The 16,718-nt window shown below is 41.0% G+C and overlaps 1 long non-coding RNA gene across 1 annotated transcript; it reads left to right on the top strand.

Moving 5' to 3' along the window:
* Positions 1-10,127: 10,127 nt before the first annotated feature.
* Positions 10,128-15,560, top strand: LOC121844112. Its single transcript, XR_006081850.1, has 2 exons — positions 10,128-10,180; positions 14,433-15,560. It is a non-coding gene; the product is annotated as an uncharacterized LOC121844112 (long non-coding RNA).
* Positions 15,561-16,718: the final 1,158 nt, after the last annotated feature.

Genomic DNA, 16,718 nt, shown 5'->3' with positions numbered 1-16,718 from the left:
AAGTTCAGTGAGGATCTCTGAATGATCCAATGTTGACCTAAATGACTAATGATGATAAATACAATCCACCTGTGTGTAATCAAGTCTCCGTATAAATGCACCTGCACTGTGATAGTCTCAGAGGTCCGTTAAAAGCGCAGAGAGCATCATGAAGAACAAGGAACACACCAGGCAGGTCCGAGATACTGTTGTGAAGAAGTTTAAAGCCGGATTTGGATACAAAAGATTTCGCAAGCTTTAAACATCCCAAGGAGCACTGTGCAAGCGATAATATTGAAATGGAAGGAGTATCAGACCACTGCAAATCTACCAAGACCTGGCCGTCCCTCTAAACTTTCAGCTCATACAAGGAGAAGACTGATCAGAGATGCAGCCAAGAGGCCCATGATCACTCTGGATGAACTGCAGAGATCTACAGCTGAGGTGGGAGACTCTGTCCATAGGACAACAATCAGTTGTATATTGCACAAATCTGGCCTTTATGGAAGAGTGGCAAGAAGAAAGCCATTTCTTAAAGATATCCATAAAAAAGTGTCGTTTAAAGTTTGCCACAAGCCACCTGGGAGACACACCAAACATGTGGAAGAAGGTGCTCTGGTCAGATGAAACCAAAATTGAACTTTTTGGCAACAATGCAAAATGTTATGTTTGGCGTAAAAGCAACACAGCTCATCACCCTGAACACACCATCCCCACTGTCAAACATGGTGGTGGCAGCATCATGGTTTGGGCCTGCTTTTCTTCAGCAGGGACAGGGAAGATGGATAAAATTGATGGGAAGATGGATGGAGCCAAATACAGGACCATTCTGGAAGAAAACCTGGTGGATTCTGCAAAAGACCTGAGACTGGGACGGAGATTTGCCTTCCAACAAGACAATGATCCAAAACATAAAGCAAAATCTACAATGGAATGGTTCAAAAATAAACATATCCAGGTGTTAGAATGGCCAAGTCAAAGTCCAGACCTGAATCCAATCGAGAATCTGTGGAAAGAACTGAAAACTGCTGTTCACAAATGCTCTCCATCCAACCTCACTGAGCTCGAGCTGTTTTGCAAGGAGGAATGGGAAAACATTTCAGTCTCTCGATGTGCAAAACTGATAGAGACATACCCCAAGCGACTTACAGCTGTAATCGCAGCAAAAGGTGGCGCTACAAAGTATTAACTTAAGGGGGCTGAATAATTTTGCACGGCCAATTTTTCAGTTTTTGATTTGTTAAAAAGTTTGAAATATCCAATAAATGTCGTTCCACTTCATGATTGTGTCCCACTTGTTGTTGATTCTTCACAAAAAAATACAGTTTTATATCTTTATGTTTGAAGCCTGAAATGTGGCAAAAGGTCGCAAAGTTCAAGGGGGCCGAATACTTTCGCAAGGCACTGTATATATATTTTTAAAAAATCCAACTACACATCAAGAAAGTTTTTCACACTGTCCTGCCAGCGTATTCACGTGCGAAGATGATTGTGCTAGAACACAATAGAAAGTCGACAATCAACAGTCACTTCAAATCAGCAAACCATGTGAGAATGTCAGAACAGTTCCCACAGCAGCGGCAGATCACCATGACTGAAGTGGTAGCAGGGAAGACTGTGGCAAGCGCTGAAAGAATCAAGGTTTACGTTTTACTCAAACTTTTACTCCGCTAACCTTAGTAGGGTAGGTGGAACTCTCCCAGTCTGTCTATGGAGAGCGCTGCTCAGAGCACTGAGTGCAATTTGTCAGCTTTATCGTTTTAAACTCTCTGTTAAACTTCATACGGATCCCGAAAGCACCATCTGTCTGGATTTTGTTTTATAAATGGTAATACTTTTTTAAAAGCACATATCAACCACAATACTCTATTTTATGCGAAAGGAATATTGATCCTCAAATTGAAATCGATTGATCAGCTTTGAATCTATTTGTTTTTTTTTGGAGAGAGAGACAGTGTGAGTGGGAATGGGAGGTGCATCTCGTGTTGATAGCAAGCCCCATGCCTGATGGAGAGATGTGTGAGAGTGAATGTGTGAGTGGATTATGACACACGGATATATTTTATCTAATGAATTGGGGCAATAGTTATTTTTCAGATTTGTGAAGATTGGGTACGCACTTGCACAGCAGTCAACATGCCCTGTTTCAAAAGTGATCACCCCTCAATGAGGCAGTTTCTGAAGGAGAAAGTCATCAATGGAAGTGCCATCCCTGGGTATCACCAGTTACAGGAAAACTTGGGAGATGTCTACTTGAAGGTGAAGGAAGAACTCAAGCAACATCTTGCAGGGAAGCCAGTGACAATCATCTTTGATGAAACTCCAGATGTTGAAGTAAGATGTCTACTAAACATCCTTATCGCACCACTTGAAAAGGATACCTCTGGGAGAATTCTTGCCTACCTTGCAGAGACAGTGTTTCTGGAGCAGTGCAACCATTCAACAGTTTCCATGGCGGTTTGTCAAATGTCTACAAGACTACAATATCTCCAATGATGACGAATTCATTGTCTTTGACACAGACAATGCTGCGTACATGAAAGCCTACAAAACTGCACTTCAGTCATTGTTCCCCAACTCTCTGCACATAACATGCATGGCTCACATCATGAATCTGATAGGGAGTGCTTTCCGCTAACCTTTTGATCAGCTGAACGCATTCATGCTAAGTTTTTCGCAGATGTTTTACCAGGCAGGGGCACGCAAGATAAGATACCTTACCTTCCTCACCACCAAACTGGCAGGACGGAAGAGAGCAACTATGGATCCCAATTCATGTGCAAGATGCTGGAACTCATGGTTCTCAGCAGTGCAGTACCACTCGCACACACTTTTTCAGTTCTGCCCCCAAATTTTCTATAGGATTGAGGTCAGGGCTTTGTGATGGCCACTCCAATACCTTGACTTTGTTGTCCTTAAGCCATTTTGCCACAACTTTTGGAAGTATGCTTGAGGTCACCATTTTTTTCTGAGGTCTTGGTTGATTTCTTTTGATTTTCCCATAATGTCAAGCAAAGAGGCACTGAGTTTGAAGGTAGGCCTTGAAATACATCGACAGGTACACCTCCAATTGACTCAAATTATGCCAATTAGCCTATCAGAAGCTTCTAAAGCCATGACATCATTTTCTGGAATTTTCCAAGCTGAAAGGCACAGTCAACTTAGTGTATGTAAACTTCTGACTGACTGGAATTGTGATAAAGTGAATTATAAGTGAAATAATCTGTCTGTAAACAATTGTTGGAAAAAATGACTTGTGTCATGCACAAAGGAGATGTCCTAACCGACTTGCCAAAACTATAGTTTGTTAACAATACATTTGTGGAGTGGTTGAAAAACAAGTTTTAATGACTACAACCTAAGTGTATGTAAACATCCGACTTCAACTGTACGTCTTACAATTGCTTAAGTCATTGTCATTTATATCATTGTAATTATGCAGAAAGACGAGATGTAATTTCACAGTGAATATAAGTAATATTTCCTATGTTCCTCTTTTTTATTCCTTGTCACTCACAGGTGTGCGGCCAAAGTGCACCACAGTCTGTAGAGAATCTCCATGAGAGTCAAAGAGCAGGTTCAGCGGAACATCATGACAGACAAGTGCAAAGTCATCCTGCAGCTTCTCAACATCTTCTAGAGCAGACGCCCCGTGACAACAAAGATCTTTCAGTATTTAGAGGACTTGCAGATGAACATTGTAGCCAACAAAGAACTAAAGTATGAGGCTTGTTCATACTGCTTTGACACAGTTGATGACTTGCCCTTTGCTGTGAAAATCAAACTCTTGTTTCATACAGCAATGCAGAGGAAAAACTTACAAAGTACATGTCAGATGGTCAGCCTGCCATGGAGTTCCTCCAAGAAGTTAGGGTGTTTGATCCACGTCACATTGCGTGTCCAGCTTCACGGCTATTCCAGGCTTCAGTAAGGTACCGAGAGATGAACCCGATGCCTACTTCACCAATGTAGGACCAGCACCACTGAGAGCCACATTGAGTGGGGTGGTGGATTTGGATATCTTCTGGGATGGACTTCAAGAGAGACTTCCTGTGCTGAACATTCTGACCAAACACTACAAAGATGCCGTCTCAAACTCTGCTGATGCTGAGCGAAGCAACAGTATCTACAAGCTTGTGTTGTCCAGCTGTAGGCGATAAACCTCTAACAACAACATACGAGCCTTGGTCTTCATGTACCACTACCAACGACTCCGCAGTGGAGGAATTGATAAGGAGGAGGATAGGGAGGATGAAATGGATCATTACATTGAGATATAGGCCTAGATGAGCTAGGCCCTTGGTCACCCCCCACCTCTTGTTATGTTCAGAAAAATAACTGTGCTTGTTCAAGAAAAAGAAACAGCACAAAAGAGCACTTTGTCTCTAATTGTTTTCATGGAAGATGAACTTGAGATATAATGTGTCTTAATTGCAGATTGGACCCCAGGTGTTTCTTTTGTCCTAGTTTAATCTTTTTGAATACGGAGGAATGCCTGTTGTTGGAACTCTGAGCTAGCTTCCACACATTTTTTTGTTCAGAAAAAGAACTGTTTGTTCTGGACAATTAACAAAATTGAGCACTTTAAATGTTAATTGTTTTTGTATTATGTATTCTGCTTAAAATAGTCCTAAAACTGAGCACATATGACTTGTTATTGCTTTATACGAGATTAATGTGAAAGATAATTGCAAAATGTTTAGCAGAATTTCAGAAAAGCTGCCGCAAAATGAAGCATTTTTGGTGGAAGAAATCACTTTTTTCCCGCTAAATCCTGGAGGGACTAATTGTATAACAAACTGAGATAGAATCTGCTTGTTGGCTGCTGATCAGACTTAAGCGAGCACTTCTGTGCTGTTGATATTGATGTAACTTGTTATGTAGATTTGTAATTGATCATACTCTTGTTGTTTTTAATTGCATTGAGTATGATGGGTCAATCTTGCCAACTTGCCATCTCACAGTCTAAGAGGACCACAATGAAAAGCAGCGTTCAGGGTTTATTGAGTTTTTATCCTCGATAATGTTTCATGAATGTAATGTTGTCTGGACACCGGTGCCCCCGCACTTTGACACATTAACTCTGTACAGGTACCCCCTGTATATAGCCCCACTATTGTTATTTACTGCTGCTCTATAATGTTAGTGCTTGCAGGAAAAGTTATTGCATTACCCCCCAGCCCTTGTTTCTGGGAAGGATACAAGTGTATTCTCCATAACAATTGATCCTACACTTTTGATTTAGCAGAATCGAGAGTGAAAGTAAAAGGTGGCCAAAACGTGGTCAGTGTGTGTGGTTGTGTGGGGATCAGTGGTATGTCAGACGACTGGACAGGTTTCTAATGTTTCAGAGGCTACTGATGCACAACTATCATACTGGCACACAACAAATACTACTGAGATACATCTGGGTCTAAGGAGATGCACCATGTAGTGTTTGACATGATGTGTTAGTTTATGACCTGTACACGACGCAATGTATGTGCTATACTTTTAGGTGTACTGGTTTCTCTGCTCGGAATCAGCTCACAAATGAAGATTATCACACTGCTGTACAGTTGGCAATACTTTACTTACATGGTTATACATCCTTTACAATGTATTTTCATCCAGAAGAACCAAGTAAATACTACTTATCATAGTGTGGAATTACTGGGTGTACTCCTCAGTTGGTTAACTAGGAGAACAAGCAGATGGCAGATCAAGTTGAACCAGACAACAGGGTTTTATTGCCCTCTTAATACAGGCTAAAGAAGGTTAGCAGGGCAGTTCAAAACAATAAACACTATGGCTCACTATAGCTAGCTAACTTGGTAGAACGTGTTAAGAGTGGAGGCTCTCCCTTTCAGTCCAGTTTATATTCTTCCCCTCACTCTCTTCCCGCTCAAATCCCATTCATCAGTGGCCTGAGCTGGGGGGACTCCTTCACCTATGATTTCACCATTAGCCATAAGAAAACAGTTATGGAAAAGTACATTGACAGGATAAATATGATCCAAAGGTGAAAGTACAATAGTACATTTGAGCTGTTGCTGCAATAAAAAGGACAGGTGTGTTCTCCCCTGGATCCTAAAGTACTTTGATTTAAAAGTCTTAAAAGTCATAGAGGTGTTGTATGAATGTAATCCCAACATTTAGTTATTAAAATATATATATATATTGCAAAAGAAAAAGACAAAACCATATGATGAGAATTGAAAGACAAATGAAAAGTGCATGTGCAGGAGAGAAAAAAAACGAGTACAATCATGAATCTTTTAAGAGAAAAGATAAACTAAAAGTTGCATGTAATGAGGTTGGGCACTGATGTTGGGCAATTAGGCCTGGCTCTCAGTTGGCGTTCCAATTCCTCCCAAAGGTGTTCGATGGGGTCAAGGTCAGAGCTCTGTGCAGGCCAGTCAAGTTCTTCCACACTGATCTCGACAAACCATTTCTGAACCTCGCTTTGTGCACAGGGGCATTGTCATGCTGAAACAGGAAAGGGCCTTCCCAAAACTTTTGCCACGAAGTTGGAAATACAGAATCGTCTAGAATGTCATTGTATGCTGCAACATTAAGATTACCCTTCACTGCAACAAAGGGGCCTAGCCCGAAACATGAAAAACAGCCCCAGACCTTTATTCCTCCTCCACCAAACTTTACAGTTGGCACTATGCATTGGGGCAGGTAGAGTTCTCCTGGCATCCACCAAACCCAGATTTGTCCGTCGGACTGCCAAATGGTGAAGCATGATTCATCACCCCAGAGAGTGTGTTTCCACTGCTCCAGAGTCTAATGACGGTGAGCTTTACAAATCACATCAAAGTTTATTAGCCACATGCGCCAGATACAACAGGTGTAGACCTTACAGTGAACTGCTTACTTACGTGTAGTTCGCTCACCTCTTTCTTTTAAAAAAACTAAGTTTGAGATGTGGTATCCACTCGGCTCACTGTCTCTTAGATCAAAGGTGGGTCCATCTGCTTCGTTCCCAAAGTGGGGTCTCCCTGAGATCCCAAGTATGAGGGATCCCTCGTGCACGATTTACCTATGTTGTCAGGAGCGTTCACCAAGTGAAGATTCACATCACATCCTCGTCGCCAAATGTGGTGGTTAATTTCTTTACTATCAAATGACCCGTGTCTGTCCCTCCGACTCCAAACTGGAACCATCTCTCTCTGGTACCATATAGAACAGAAACATTAACTCATGCTCTGGAATGTTCTTTAGGATTTATCACCCAAAAGACGTCTACCTTCATTCTTCCATTTGTGTATTTTTAAACCGGTACCGGTTACCTATAGATGAGTCCTGTGACACTTGTGAGGGTCATAGAGCAAAACGTATTGTTAGAGTCTCCCCTTTCCATAGAGTGGTCATAATACTCTGTAGGCTAAAATGTTCTGACACTACAGATGTTTTCAGGAAAACAGATTTTCAGGATGTCTCATGGTCTGACAAACATCTCTCTAGCTCTGACACCTTTCACCGCAGATGCAGAAGTGGTGGATTGAGACATATCTCCAGCTTAAACTGATGGATTTTGATGGGATTTTTAAAAAAATCATTAGGTTAACGCACCGGTGCGTCAATCGACCATAGACAGTTTAAGAATTCACTAACTTTCCGGTCCAACACACCTGAACAAGTTTTTCTGCCTTGATGATACCTATTCTGGTTAGAGCCAGAATGGGCCCTCTCTCTCTCTCTCTCTCTCTCTCTCTCTCTCTCTCTCAATACAACTATCTCTGACAGTATTAATAAGAGTAGTATGTCAGATAGAGAACCAGACTGTCCATGGAGAAATTATTTAAACAAACTCAAGGGGAAGCAAATTTAGATCATGTCATTTTCTGAATATGCTCGCATGTAACCTTTGTGGAGAGAGCAGATTGAAATGTGAAACTACACTGACCCATTGAGAAACCAATATCCCCAAAACTTCCACCAATGCTCTTGAATGGGGAATCATTCAAAAACACCTGTGTTTCTGTATAAAGCCTTCAAAAGGGTTTAAGTCTGTGAAAAGACAAGTATTTAAATAGACAACTGTGCTTAGGTGTGGTCTCAGAATGAGGAGGTCGATTAATTTTCTATCCACTGTGGTTCCACTTTTATGAAACACATACATGTTTTTAATATTCTCTACGCCCAGTTAATAATGACATTAAATATTAAAACCCACCTGAGTGACTGGACCTTAGATTCTTTAGATAAATTCACACTTTTTATGAACAAATAAACCCAACCAAATAATGTTGAATTCAGTTGTGACAGAGAACTAGCCTAAACTGGTGCTCCCCACACAGTAGGTGCTCCATTATTCCAACATGACTGTAAAAACAGTGTTTTGGTCTACTGTATTTAGCTATGACAGAGTTTAAAGGTGAGGAGGACTGATTAGTACATACATTAGGAGTGACTCTTTACTTGAAACCACTTGTTTCTTTGTTATTATATGTCTTACAGTAGGTACTGTATGTGACTGATTAGTACATACATTAGGATGTGACTCTTTACTTGAAACCACTTGTTTCTTTGTTATTATATGTCTTACAGTAGGTACTGTATGTGACTGATTAGTACATACATTAGGAGTGACTCTTTACTTGAAACCACTTGTTTCTTTGTTATTATATGTCTTACAGTAGGTACTGTATGTGACTGATTAGTACATACATTAGGATGTGACTCTTTACTTGAAACCACTTGTTTCTTTGTTATTATATGTCTTACAGTAGGTACTGTATGTGACTGATTAGTACATACATTAGGATGTGACTCTTTACTTGAAACCACTTGTTTCTTTGTTATTTTATAAACCCCTTGTTTCTTTGTTATTATATGTCTTACAGTAGGTACTGTATGTGACTGATTAGTACATACATTAGGAGTGACTCTTTACTTATGTTTCTTTGTTATTATATGTCTTACTTTACTTGAAACCACTTGTTTCTTTGTTATTATATGTCTTACAGTAGGTACTGTATGTGACTGATTAGTGATTAGTACATACATTGTCTTACAGTAGGTACATACATTAGTGACTCTTTACTTGAAACCACTTGTTTCTTTGTTATTATATGTCTTACTAGGTACTGTTGTGACTGATTATATACATTAGGATGTGACTTTTACTTGAAACCACTTGTTTCTTTGTTAGTCTTACAGTACTGTATGTGACTGATTAGTACATACATTAGGATGTGACTCTTTACTTGAAACCACTTGTTTCTTTGTTATTATATGTCTTACAGTAGGTACTGTATGTTTGTAACTGTTGTTAAGGGAAATGTTGTTCATGCTCAACATTTCACAAGACTGGAAATAAACACTGTATTGAAAATGTTGATCCCAAAGGTTCACTTCTTCTTGTTAAGTTATGAAAAGTGTGTTATTATATTGTGTTTGTAAAAACTACGTTCACTTCTACATCCTCATAACTTCATGTCCAGTTTCATGTTTATCTTCTCTTGTATTTCAACATTTGTCTGTGGACTTTATCCCTCTGAATGTTAATACACAACTAACTGCATACTTAAATTTGAGAAAGTGGCCTCCAAAGTTTCTGCACTAATTTCCACATCTGCCAGTCAGAACTTCTTATTACCCGTGTATTTAGAACACTATTTACAGATACAGTATGATAACTATTTTAATATACTATCTCGAATGGTGCCGGTGTGTTATAATTGTCTTGTATCATGTCATTTCTTTCCCTACCGAAGTAGAAAACTGCAAAATAACTTCCAGTTTTGGCAACACATTATTATTACGTTTAAAAACACTCAATAAAAGATGCAAGAAAGCTGTTTTCTTAAATGATCAGAAAAAAAATTGCTGCTAAAACCATTAGCTTGAAACATGACATTTTTTACATGAACATGTTACAGCCAAGAAATGATGTAGCTGAATAAAGCCAAAGTTATTGTACAACAGGATTTGTTCTTAGTTTAAATGAGTTTAAGCACTATTGTTCAATCACAGTAATATACTGAGCAAGGTCATTCTATTTTATAGAGGGGAAATTAGGGTTAAGTACCACACTGAGGTGTTTTTTTGTAGCTTGAATATGAAAACCAGTCAGAACAAGTCAAAGAGCGGCAACACCCATCCTGTTGTACTCCTTTATCCAACACCATATACATTGTTCAGTATGTTTGTGTGCTGTAGAGAGGTGAGTAAGTAGCACAGAATACATTTGTAGAAGATTGCCTTTGAGGTAAAGTATCAGCATATGTTTGTTTGAACTTTCCAAACATTTCACGGTAAACTCTTAGTTGATCAGTGTGGGCTCATTTACAGGAAAGACAATTAATTGGTCATTTCAATTTCCTCATGAAATAGGTTTCTGAAACTGCTTAGAAATGCCTAAAATGGCTTTAAATAAGTAGCATCATTAAAATAAATGATATTAAACGAGGGTTTACCAAGGGTTTTGATTCAGATCTTGTAAGGTGATAATTGAATGCTAACATTACTGTAAATGAGATAAGGAAAAGTAATGTAAGAGATTTCTTTCTTTCAAATAAGTGGCAGCATGAATTAGGTTAGCTTGAATTAGTAGCAGAATGACTGAGTGATGTTTTACAGATATTACAAATCTGTTCTAAATATAAACAACCTTTTTAAAATGGCCAAATCACCTTTAAGTAAGGTCAAACTGAATATTGAGTTGATTTCAGTGGATTTTAGTTGATTTGGCCATGAAGTATTTAAGTAGAATGGTTTCGCCAATCACTACCAATGATTATTAGCTAAATGACCAGTTTTCCAGTCCCATCAACTGTTTTCACGGTGAGGAATATACTAAATCAAATCAAACTTTATTTGTCATTTGCACCGAATACAACAGGTAGACCTTACAATTAAATGTTTTATTTATTTATTTATTTTATATGACCTTTATTTAACTAGGCAAGTCAGTTAAGAACAATATTCTTATTTACAATGATGCGAAAGATGATGCCAAAAGGCAAAAGGCCTCCTGTGGGGACGGGGGCCTAGGATAAAAATAATAATAATAATAATACAATATAAATATAGAACAAAACACACATCACAACAAGAGAGACACAACACTACATAAAGAGAGACCTAAAGACAACAACATAACAAGGCAGAAAAACAACACAGCATGGTAGCAACACAACATGACAACAACATGGTAGCAACACAACACATGCTTACGTACAAGCCCTTACCAACAATGCAGTTTCAAGAAAAATAAGTGTTAAGTAAAAAACACAAGAATAAAAGTAACAAGTAATTAAAGAGCAGCAGTTAAATAGCAATTGCGAGGCTATATACAGGGGGTACAGAGTTAATGTGTGGGGGCACCAGTTAGTCGAGGTAATTGAGGTAATATTTTATTAAATTATTATTAAACCTTTATTTAACCAGGAAGGGCTCATTGAGATTTAAAATATCTTTTTCAAGAGCGTCCTGGCCAAGATAGGCAGCACCAAGTCATTACAAAAATGACAGACAAACAACATGAAAAACTACAAGTAATCTGTACATGTCGGTAGAGTTAAAGTGACTACGCATAGATAAACAGAGAGTAGCAGCAGGGAAAAAAGGGGGGGATGCAAATAGTCTGGGTAGCCATTTGATTAGCTGTTCAGGAGTCTTATGGCTTGGGGGTAGAAGCTATTAAGAAGTCTTTTGGAACTAGACTTGACGCTCCGGTACCGCTTGCTGTGCGGTAACAGAGAGAACAGTCTATGACTAGGGTAGATGGAGTCTTTGACCATTTTTAGGGCCTTCCTCTGACACCAACTGGTATAGAGGTCCTGGATGGCAGGACCTTGGCCCCAGTGATGTACTGGGCCGTACGCACTACCCTCTCTAGTGCCTTGCGGTTGGAGGCTGAGCAATTGCCGTACCAGGCAGTGATGCAACCAGTCAGGATGCTCTCGATGATGCAGCTGTAGAACCTTTTGAGGACCTGAGGGCCCATGCCAAATATTTTCAGTCTCCTGAGGGGGAATAATCTTTGTCGTGCCCTGTTCAAGACTGTCTTGGTGTGTTTGGACCATGATAATTTGTTGGTGATGTGGACACCAAGGACCTTGAAGCTCTCAGACTGCTCCACTTCAGCCCCATCGATGATAATGGGGGCGTGCTCGGTCCTCCTTTTCCTGTAGTCCATAATCATCTCCTTTGTCTTGAAGTTGTTGTCCTGGCACCACACGGCCAGGTCTCTGACCTCCTCCCTATTGGCTGTCTCGTCTTTGTAGGTGATCAGGCCTACCAATGTTGTGTCATCAGCAAACTTAATGATGGTGTTGGAGTCATACCTGGCCATGCAGTCATGAGTGAACAGGGAGTACAGGAGGGGAGTGAGCAAGCACTCCTGTTGAGGATCAGTGTGGCGGATGTGTTGTTACCTACCCTTACCACCTGTGGTTGGCCCGTCAGGAAGTTTAGGATCCAGTTGCAGAGGGAGGTGTTTAGTCCCAGGGCCCTTAGCTTATTGATGAGCTTTGAGGGCACTATGGTGTTGAACGCTGAGCTGTAGTCAATGAATAGCATTCTCACATAGGTGTTCCTTCTGTCCAGGTGGGAAAGGGCAGTGTGGAGTGCAATGGAGATTGCATCATCTGTGGATCTGTTGGGGCTGTATGCAAATTGGAGTGTATCTAGGGTTTCTGGGATAATTGGTGTTAATGTGATCCATGGCCAGCCTTTCAAAGAACTTCATGGTTACAGACGTGAGTGCTACGGGTCTGTAGTCATTTAGGCAGAGAATTGTAATGGAATTCTGCCCTATGTGCACACAAGTGACCACAGGACACTTCTTTGATCAGAGGTTAGTTTGTTTAATAAGGATTGCAACCTGGAGTATACACTTACAGTAATTTGCAAGCTAGACACTCAACACAAAATATGGTGTTTTCCCTTTTTATCCCCTACTGAGGATCACCCCGCCCAGGGTGATGTCCCTTATCTTTAATACCATATAAGCTCATAATTAATAGTTGCTATTACAAAGATGTCTCTGCTAGGCGGAGTTCAGCTTATTGTTATTTGCAGTTAGTTTCCCAATCCTTCTTCCTCCTATTGCTACAATGTGCTAGCAGAAGTAAGACTGAAACATAGTATCAACAGGAACTGAAAGTATAGTTTCAACACACACACACAGGGTTCAATTCTCAGGCCGACTCTCTTCTCTGTATACATCAATGATGTCGCTCTTGCTGCTGGTGATTCTCTGATCCACCACTACACAGACGACATCATTCTGTATACTTCTTTAGACACTGTGTTAACTAACCTCCAGACAAGCTTCAATGCCATACAACTCTCCTTCCGTGGCCTCCAACTGCTCTTAAATGCAAGTAAAACTAAATGCATGCTCTTCAACCGATCACTGCCTGCACCTGCCCGTCCGTCCAACATCACTACTCTGGAGGGCTCTGACTTAGAATACGTGGACAACTACAAATACCTAGGTGTCTGGTTAGACTGTAAACTCTCCTTCCAGACTCACATTAAGCATCTCCAATCCAAAATGTTATCTAGAATCGGCTTCCTATTTCGCAACAAAGCATCCTTCACTCATGCTGCCAAACATACCCTTGTAAAACTGACACTCCTACCGATCCTCGACTTCGGCGATGTCATTTACAAAATAGCCTCCAACACTCTATTCAACAAATTGGATGCAGTCTATCACAGTACCATCCTTTTTGTCACCAAAGCCCCATATACTACCCACCACTGCGACCTGTACACTCTCGTTGGCTGGCCCTCGCTTCATACTCTTCACCAAACCCACTGGCTCCAGGTCATCTACAAGTCTCTGCTAGGTAAAGCCCCGCCTTATCTCAGCTCACTGGTTACCATAGCAGCACCCATCCATAGCACGTACTCCAGCAGGTATATCTCACTGGTCACCCCCAAAGCCAATTCCTCCTTTGGCCGCCTTTCCTTCCAGTTCTCTGCTGCCAATGACTGGAACGAACTGCAAAAAATACTGAAGCTGGAGACTCATATCTCCCTCACTAGCTTTAAGCACCAGCTGTCAGAGCAGCTCACAGATCACTGCACCTGTACATAGTCCATCTGTAAACAGCCCATCCAACTACCTCATCCCCATACTGTATTTATTTATTTATTTATTTATCTTGCTTCTTTGCACCCCAGTATCTCTACTTGCACATTCGTCTTCTGCACATATACCATTCCAGTGTTTAATTGCTATATTGTAATTACTTTGCCACAATTGTCTACTTATTGCCTTACCTCTCTTTTCTTACCTAATTTGCACATGCTGTATATAGATTTTTCTACTGTATTATTGACTGTATGTTTGTTTGTTTATTCCATGTGTAAATCTGTGTTGTATGTGTCAAACTGCTTTGCTTTATCTTGGCCAGGTCGCAGTTGCAAATGAGAACTTGTTCTCAACTAGCCTACCTGGTTAAATAAAGGTGAAATAAAATAAAAAATAAAATGCTTCTTTGCAGATGTCTCTGAGGACGAGAAATTGCCCAGCAGCACCAATGCAGCAACAACAACTGCCTGATCAAGAAAAGCCTGTCTAAGAGCACAGTCAATCTGGGATTTGCAGGCTAATTAGATAATCATAAAGAATGTTTATGTTTTTTGTCTCAATGTATTTTCTCTTCTCTGTCATAGCCTATTTGATATGCACCTTTAACTAACCCAACAGTACAATGACTTAATGTTTAATATTAGTAATGTAAAGGTTATGGGTAGAAGTTACTGGATAATGATAAACACTAGGATAAATGTTTGGATCAGCATGTTATAAATCTAGTATATTTGCAATACTCTATGTTAAGAGATGTTATTTTGTAATTTTGTCAATTTAAACTGTAGCGTAACTGGCTGCAGGGAAGTCAGGCGCAGGAGAGCAGCACTGTAGGAAACGGAGCCCTTTATTACGGCGAACAAACACACAGCACTAAGAAGAAGAAACAAATACGGGTTGATATAATCCGGCGCAAACCAGCCTGACGTGCACATACACGTAACAACAAACACTTCCACACACAGACATGGGAGGAACAGAGGGTAATATACATTCAGTCTGATGAGGGAATGTGAACCAGGTGTGTGGGAAAACAAGACAAAACAAATGGAAAATGAAAGGTTGAGCGGCGATGGCTAGAAGACCGGTGACGTCGACCGACGAACGCCGCCCGAACAAGGAAGTCGTGACATAAACTTTGTTACACAGCAGTATTTATCAAACCCATCGTTCTCATGCCTGAGGGACCGCTTACCAGTCACCTGTCCACAACAACAGTCCCTGAACTGGTTTTGACAAATGTTTAACTCTGATCTACTGTTTTTTTTCCCTTCTTTTTCATATACTCATTGTACATTAATATGGTTCTGTATCTTTGTGTGATTTGTAACCATGTATGTACATGTACATTTTATATTGTAGATGTTAACTTAATAATACATTTCTTTAGTCTGTAATATATTACTGGACTCTACAACAGTATGGTGTGTTTTCTATTGATCATTCATTTCTGCTCACTCAATGTCATCTCTATCTCAGTTTGAAATGTAAATGTTGCATGTCATGATTTTTCCAGCAATAAACATGACTGCTTACAGAATATATTCACTTATATGAAAAGACACAGCCATTTAAATATCAATACTTAATATCATTGGTAAATCTGAAGTAATACATCCAGCACAGGCATGTGAACAGGAAAACAGTACAAAATGTTTGGTATTCAACACACACATTACAAAGTTAACTCATCATAACCAGTGAACAACAACACCAGAAATCCATCACTGCTACAAAAGGACATGTATGGTGGTTCAGTGCTGTTTAAGCAGATACGTGAGCCAGTTATTAATATACAAATCCCCCTAGCAACTGACTCAGGGTCAGTATCCAACTCTTTCATAGAATGACATCTTAGTGTATGCTGTATCCCACCCAGGATTGCTCTAGGTCGGATACATCAGCCCCAAGGTGGGGTACATCAGCCCCTAGGTGGGATACATCAGCCCCTAGGTGGGATACATCAGCCCCTAGGTGGGATACATCAGCCCCTAGGTGGGATACATCAGCCCCTAGGTGGGATACATCAGCCCCTAGGTGGGATACATCAGTCCCTAGGTGGGGTACATCAGCCCCTAGGTGGGATACATCAGCCCCTAGGTGGGATACATCAGCCCCTTGGTCGGATACATCAGCCCCTTGGTCGGATACATCAGCCCCTAGGTGGGATACATCAGCCCCTAGGTGGGATACATCAGCCCCTAGGTGGGGTACATCAGCCCCTAGGAGGGGTACATCAGCCCCTAGGTGGGGTACATCAGCCCCTAGGTGGGATACATCAGCCCCTTGGTTGGATACATCAGCCCCTTGGTCGGATACATCAGCCCCTAGGTGGGATACATCAGCCCCTAGGTGGGGTACATCAGCCCCTAGGTGGGATACATCAGCCCCTAGGTGGGGTACATCAGCCCCTAGGTGGGATACATCAGCCACTCAGCCACTAGTGGGGTACATCAGCCCCTAGGTGGGATACATCAGCCACTAGGTGGGGTACATCAGCCCCTAGGTGGGATACATCAGCCCCTGGGTGGGGGGATACATCAGCCCCTAGGTGGGGTACATCAGCCCCTAGCCCCCCTAGGAGGGGTACATCAGCCCCTAGGTGGGGTACATCAGCCCCTAGGTGGGGTACATCAGCCTCTAGGTGGGGTACATCAGCCCCTAGGTGGGGTACATCAGCCCCTAGGTGGGGTACATC

The sequence above is a fragment of the Oncorhynchus tshawytscha genome, unplaced genomic scaffold (genome assembly GCF_018296145.1).
Source record: "Oncorhynchus tshawytscha isolate Ot180627B unplaced genomic scaffold, Otsh_v2.0 Un_contig_1763_pilon_pilon, whole genome shotgun sequence".
NCBI classification, from domain to species: domain Eukaryota; kingdom Metazoa; phylum Chordata; class Actinopteri; order Salmoniformes; family Salmonidae; genus Oncorhynchus; species Oncorhynchus tshawytscha.
Note: the sequence above shows the minus strand (reverse complement) of the source record. Positions and strands in the feature narration are given on the sequence as shown.